Source organism: Octopus bimaculoides, chromosome 6, assembly GCF_001194135.2.
Source record: "Octopus bimaculoides isolate UCB-OBI-ISO-001 chromosome 6, ASM119413v2, whole genome shotgun sequence".
NCBI lineage: Eukaryota > Metazoa > Mollusca > Cephalopoda > Octopoda > Octopodidae > Octopus > Octopus bimaculoides.
In genome coordinates this window covers 107,187,660-107,195,179 of record NC_068986.1, presented here as the reverse complement: position 1 = coordinate 107,195,179, position 7,520 = coordinate 107,187,660, and the positions used below count along the sequence as shown (strand labels likewise).

At 34.6% G+C, this 7,520-nt stretch overlaps 1 long non-coding RNA gene across 2 annotated transcripts; it reads left to right on the top strand.

Annotated features, from left to right (window-relative positions):
* Positions 1-1,054: 1,054 nt before the first annotated feature.
* On the top strand, positions 1,055-7,477 carry LOC128248059 (uncharacterized). 2 transcript variants are annotated; one of them, XR_008264328.1, is made up of 4 exons: positions 1,055-1,256; positions 4,076-4,134; positions 5,782-5,848; positions 6,878-7,477. It is a non-coding gene; the product is annotated as an uncharacterized LOC128248059 (long non-coding RNA). The 2 variants fall into 2 exon arrangements; XR_008264327.1 differs by lacking the exon at positions 4,076-4,134 and having other exon boundaries at positions 1,061-1,256.
* The last annotated feature ends 43 nt before the right edge of the window (positions 7,478-7,520 follow it).

The window sequence follows — 7,520 nt, the reverse complement described above, 5'->3', positions numbered from 1 at the left end:
TATATATATATATATATATATATATATATATATATATATATATATATATATATATATATATGTATGTCTATATATATATATACATATTTATATATATACACTTCCTTATCTCCTATATATATAAGTATGCATGTATTACATATATATGTGTGTGTATGTGCACACACACACACACACACACACACACACACACACACACACACACACATATATATGTATACACACACACACACACATATATAGAAGGTTGAAGAGGAACACATGTATAAGCAAAATAAGACAAGGTAGATAATGCTAAAATAATTTTATCATGAAGAACATTTTAGTACCGGTTTCAGTCTTTGCGACTTTTTCAACTTAGACTAAAGCATGAAAAACAATTAAATTGGTAGTAGTAGTAGTAGTAGTAATAGTAGTAGTAGTAGTAGTAGTAGTAGTAGTAGTAGTAGTAGTAGTAGTAGTTAATAATAGGACTACTACCTGCTACCGGCTACCAAGATCTCACATGAGCAAAAGAGAGAGACAGAGACACAGAGAAATGTCCCTTTGAAAACTATGGAAATACTTAAAAAAAACATTTCATTTCATTTTTGCACAATTTAATTGTTTTTCATGATAAAACTATTTTGATGGACCCATCAAGGTTTAAGAAACTGATAAAATGAATGATTGGAATTAACAAAGAATATAATGGTGAACTAAACTACTAATAGAGAACATGATAATTATGTACTAATTTAATTATATCACACTATCTCAAATTATCAGGAACTTGTGTTAACTAACATGGGCTAAGTACAAAATAATAATTGAACAAGGATTAGATTTATTTAAGTCATCCATAAAATAACAATAATAATACTACTACAACAATGGATTAACATAAATCCTTTAGGGACAGGCATCAAATAACATTTTAAAAGGTTTGAAAACTATTAAAAAATATTAAAAATTTCAAAACATCCTATTCATTTAAGTTCAGTAAGATACACTTACAAGTCATGTCATGTGACTCATAAATTAGTGTTAAACGCTAATATAAAACTAACAATAAACGTGTCATTGTAAACTTAAAATATATATATATCACAGCTATAAATCAGAAATTCATGTTGAGAATGTATGCTTACGATTTGTATAAACAATATACGGCAGCTGCGAAACGAAAACTTTGAAAGATTTTACAACACTAATTATTTTCTCCTTTTTTTTTTTTTTTAAAAAAAGGTATTTCAGCTCACATTCAGGATTTCAAGGTAAGTTACATGTGTAGAAGCAAATTTAGAATTGAACTTTTTTAAATATTTTTCTTAAATGTGACATAAAGAACTGTTATAATGTCTTTCGGAATATATTTCCCTTGTAATTATTCTACACTTTCATCACATCGAGAATATCAAATATATTTTGCATAAAATTACACTTTATCTCATAGGAGGAATACGACTTTCAAATAATTCAAATAATTGTCCATATATTTATTATTATAATTTAAGTTACATCAGTGATTAAAAAAACAACCGTGATCAGAATATAATCTATTCGTGGCCGTTACATCTACTATTTTTTTCAGGCATAATCTTTCCTTCTTATCTAATGATTTATGAAATAACATACGATATTAGGAAGATTTGGTTGATATTTCTAGCAGGTCCAGTAAAACGTGTAGTCTCCCTACTTAGCATGCTATGTGATCTTTGTGTTCTTCTTCCTGATTGCTATCGTAATGTTTCGTAGTTGCAGTTGTACCAAAAATTCATTTCTTTGAAAATTGATTTTTTGTTAGAATTGTGCGCAACTCATGCATTTCTTTTATAACTTTTCCCGCCAGAGATTGAACCAGGGATTCGCGTTTTTTTTTTCATTTATTTGTTTATTTATTTACTTAGTGGTACTGAAATGGAACTGGTGGAGATACAAAACTACTGCATGAAGCAGAAGAGCTCGCATGCAATTTGTCAAATGCTGTGTGACCGGTAATGCTCTATCAAGTTGATTCTGGTTCGAATCACGTTTTCGCCATTATATTTTGTTGTTATACATTATAATTGGCATTTTCGAAGTCTTGCACCTAATTACAAGCGCAAAAGAGCTGTTAAAACCAAATTCAGTTTATTTGACGAAGTTTCAGGATTTTTGTCGCGCAACAACGACCTAGTTACTGGCACATAGATTACTTTTCTACGTATATTATACTTTCCATATGAATATATTTTTATGTATGTATACATGGGTATATGAGCGTATATTCATATAACTATGAATGTATCTATCTGTATACATGACTACATATGTGTATGAATATATTCCAATGTGTAATCGCGATTGTAACGTTGTGTTCATGGCTGTTTATACGGTTATTCATGTGATGTTCAGATTGACGTTTGTCCCTGCTCCACTTTTGTCTGCTTTTGTAACAACGCTTTCAGAATATATCTAAAATCTCTGTAGCGTAGTTCATCTGTGCAACAACAACAGAAATATTGTCTAATATATCATGTTTTAATGATAGCCAACAGAAGCAGGAAGAAAAAACAATATAAATGAACGAAAAAAATGTAAAAAGTGTTACATTAAAATATCGCTTTCAATTTTTGGTCTTGGAACTCAGTTAGTAAAGAATGCAGCTAAGCATTTTGTCCAGCTCGTCTTATCATCTGGTAATATCGATATATAAAAATGTTGTAATCCAGCAATGCAAAAAAGGAGAAAGGAAATTGAAGGTGTTTAATGTTAGCCGACCGATGACAATCTCTGAAAGTCAATCTTGGAAAATCAAAGTCAACCAGCAGAAATGAAGCAAACTATCTGGGCGTCTGAACACAAACCGAAAGCAAAACAGAAAAACGGAAAAGAAAAATAAAAAATAAAAGGAAAGACCCAGGAACTATATTAATAAACTATTTACAAACTTTCAAATATTTGCAATGAAAGTGTATCTGTGACCAGGTCACCTTTGTACGATGGAAACTATTACACAAGGCGGCGAACTGGCAGAAACTTTAGCACGCCGGGCGAAATGCTTAGCGGTATTTTGTCTGTCTTTATGTTCTGAGTTCAAATTCTGCCGAGGTCGACTTTGCCTTTCATCCTTTCGGGGTCGATAAATTAAGTGGAGTCGGTGTAATCGACTTAATCTCTTTGTGTGTCCTTGTTTGTCCCGTCTCTGTTTAGACCCTTGTGGGCAATAAAGAAGTAAGGAAACTATGACACATGAGATAATTTTAAGGAGAATTAATATAATTGCTTCAATTTCAACACTACATGTTGGATCACATTTTCATTACAAAATCCGAGAACACTGATAGGATTTAAGCAATTTCATGACACGGTTTGAAAGAATTTCGACGGAATTCATTATATCACAAACGGGATTTTGCAGATCCCAACATTAATGCAATTTAGTGGGATCAACTGATGTGATTTTATTACCCTGATGGCCTCAACATGATTTAACGTGAATGTTTAATCTTTGAAATTACGACCAACTTTGTAGCTGTTTATGCAGTCAGTCGAAGAATATGTTACCTGTAATAACTGCTGAAGCTGAAATACCCGTAGTTGCAATTTGATAGAACTGGTGTAACTCACTCTATTGTAACATGGAAATTAAGCAATCCAAATTCTATAAATTGTTTATGCTTGCTTCTTGATTGCTTCATGATCTTGCTTGATGGGGCTGGGGTCATTCCAGGTTAGTTGTCACAGGCGTTATCATGCGTAGAGCCGACTACGTTCGCCAGTGCTCTCCGTAATTTGTTTATGCACGAAATTATACATTACGTCAATCATTTTTTTTTCCTGAGTAATGTCGATGTCTTTCGAGTTAGGAATCAAAGAAACCACCGATACACTTTCGAACACGGATCTAACGGTGAACAATTTTCAAAGAAATGAATTGAACATATCGGCAAACAGTTTTAAGGAAACGGGTGGTATGCAGTTTGTTGTTTCTGTAAAGTATTGGACTGTCAGATAAATTCGTTCGTTTCCAATGTTAATTAAATTTACACGTAACTTTCGTTTACTGGTTTTGAAATTTCAATCAATTTAAGTGAATTTTACCTCTTTTCAGACAAATGACGTTGGAAAAATACAAAAGAATTTATCTGGCAATCCAATATAATGATTCAGGTAAAACCTTATACCAGAGACTTATAATCAAGATCGTCCTGTCTGTGATGATCTGATTTCTATTTCAGACATAATTTATCGAAGAACACATAATCCAATTTGCTGTACATTTTTTTTAAATAGGAGTATATGATTAAAGAATGTTGACTTTCGCAGATCAGTTCATGGTGCGTTAAGGCAAACTGAGCTCGTGAGATACAGGTCTACGCACAAGATGGTGTCCATATGCATGGTTAAAGGAAATACGAAGTTACGATCTGAAAAACTCGCTGAAAATAATGAACCTTACTTCATGCTTATCTGTTGTGTGGAGAGCGTGTGCTTGTTCTGGGCTCAGAAGTGACCTTTAACAACATGTGGTCTGGTGGAAATCTACATGGATCTCCAGGGTGTGATAAGCCACTCAGAATAGACTGCACGATTATCTCGGATGTATACCTCGTTGTGAGAGCGGAAAGGAAGTAAATCAGACTGGTTACGCAGGCTGGAAATCTCAATTAATACTTGTGTTGTAGACAAACCACTTAACAGACTTCCGTCCTGAAGAAGAAAAGAGAATAAAGAGAAAGTGCGTTGCTGCAGAAGCAAAAGAGGAGCGACTACGGCTGAACCAAGGGAGTGACAAACGAGGGAAAGATGGCCTTAGTTCCTATTTCCGTTAAAATTCTACTGCTTATCCACGCGCCCAATAATAGTCAACGATAATACAACCTCAGTAACTATGCATCAAATATCTGTAATAATTATTCAGCACTATTATTTTGCACAACCTATTTTATTCTCGTTTTACCTGTGTATAACCGTTACTATAAATCCAAATGGAACGCTTGAAGAAAGAGAGAACAAACGATACAAGCGAAATTTTGAGAAGGGACAAAGACAGGAAATACGAGGGCCTTTATTATTACATCTACGGATAAGAAAAGAGAATATGAACAAACACCAACGTGCAGCGTATCCATAGCTCTAAAACGGAAATGAACAGAGAGACGCAGAGATGGTTGTGTGGTTAAGAAATTTGATTTACAGTTGTGTAGTCTCGGGTTCAGTCCTAAAACCATGCAGTTGGAAAACGAACTTCTAAACCATCCTGCCATCTATGCGCTTTGCAAGTGAATAACAAAAATGTCCGTCATTTCAAGGGAAAGAACCGTTATTATAACTGTGAAGTTACTTTGCTTGATTTGTTGTAAGAGTTAAAACATAGATTACGCGGATGTTATTGTTATAAAATTAAAAATACAATAGACAGAGACAGGCCTGGCTGTGTGGCAAGAAGCTTGCTTCTTAATCACATGGTTTCGGGTTCAGTTCCACTGCGTTGTACCTTGGTAGATTTTCTGTTCTTTATTCTGGAACACGCGGCTATAAACAAAATATTATACGTGCTTCTATATATCATGCAAAGCATTATAACTTCCCTCAACATCAACCATCAGCACAATACCCCAGTAGGCCACTGTGACGTAATAATAGAGTCGACCACTGAAGTATGAGCGACAAAGTATATGCAGAGGGTGATCACCAGCCTCATATTTGAATGTTAATATTGTTTAAATGATTGGCTTTTCGTAGGAATTACTTTTGCAACAATATTAAGGAAATACGGAATATAATGAGATTTTATTTGTGGTTCTTTACTAACAGATGCATACATTTGCGGTAACATTGTTCCTCCTTGTCCTTCCCAAAATCGTTATGAAAACTGTACTCGGTAAGTTTCAATATTCTTACGTTTTCATGTATTGCGCCGAACACGCTGGATATACACGATCCTGATATAACCTCCTTAAAAATTCTATTTCTTTTCATGCCACATGTAAAATACGTTTTTGTCATATCCATGACATTTTTCATCCCTCTTAGTTGCAGGTCGGTAAACTTCTTATATAATTGAACATTTCAAGGAATAGTTGATAACCTATCAATCCCCATCACATAAATTTCTAAAATAAAATTAAGAAACAATTTCTTTGTTCTTTTGTCTCACTACCACGTTATAATAAAAGATATTTAAAGAAAATGAATGAAAATACTAAGCGAATTTAAAAGGACAATACATTAAAAATTTACTTACATGACATTGATATAGTCGAAATGTTTAAAGTGAATTGTTGTTGGCACTCCGTCGCTTACGACGTCGAGGGTTCCAGTTGATTCGATCAACGGAACAGCCTGCTCGTGAAATTAACGTGCAACTGGCTGAGCACTCCACAGACACGTGTACCCTTAACGTAGTTCTCGGAGATATTCAGCGTGACACAGTGTGACACGGCTGACCCTTTGAATTACAGGCACAACGGAAACAGGAAGTAAGAGTGAGAGAAAGTTGTGGTGAAAGAGTACAACAGGGTTCGCCACCATCCCCTGTCGGAGCCTTGTGGAGCTTTAGGTGTTTTCGCTCAATAAACATTCACAACGCCCGGTATGGCAATCGAAACCACGATCCTATGACCGCGAGTCCGCTGCCCTAACAACTGGGCCATTGCGCCTCCACTGATAATAAAGATAAGGCGTCAATATTGGCTGCTCTGCTGGCCTCTGCTGGCCTCTGCTCATGAGCGCTTTCGTCATGCACACGATGACGACATTTACTAAGATCTAACATTCAGATATCATAATTGGGGGAATTTAATTCAAGCAGAATCTATACTAAACCATATAAACTAAACCACTAATCCACCTCGTCAAAAAGGAAAATAACCTATTTTTTTTAGCCTTCATAAATGTATTTCCTTTACAGATTGTAGCGACTGTTTCTATGAAGCAAAATGCTTTTGTAGCGGGCAACATACGCGCGTACAACAATCAATGGACGCATGTGACGAAATATCATGTCTCAACGATGACATGAAAACGATGAGAAGCTGTAAGTAAAAATCAGTAATTAATATATATATATATATATATACTTTCTTCACATTTTTCATATCAGACGAGTTAGCTATTGGTTATGTTCTTATGCGTGAATACTTAAATAGTTAATGAAGAATGTGACTTATGCTACCAGCTTTTAGGTTCGTTCTTGTAGCGTGTTCTAATTTTATGAACGAAAATATATTGATCTTGCTTTGTAATCATTCCTAGCACACAGGGAATTAATTATGGATGTAAGTGGATTAAATTACGATGAGGATAACAGATGTACAGAAAAACGACAAAGACAGCTAAGGGAACAACAAGCATGTATATTAGTTTGACGTTCGGGAAGAATAGAAAAGCATTTGACGTTTCGAGCATTCGCGCTTTGACAGAAAGTGAGAGGAAAAAATCGAGAGAGAGAAAATGTATTGGTATTATCGGTGTAACGACGAAAAAAGATATATATATATATATATATGTCTCTCTCTCTCTCTCTCTCTCTCTCTCTCTCTCTCTCTCTCTCT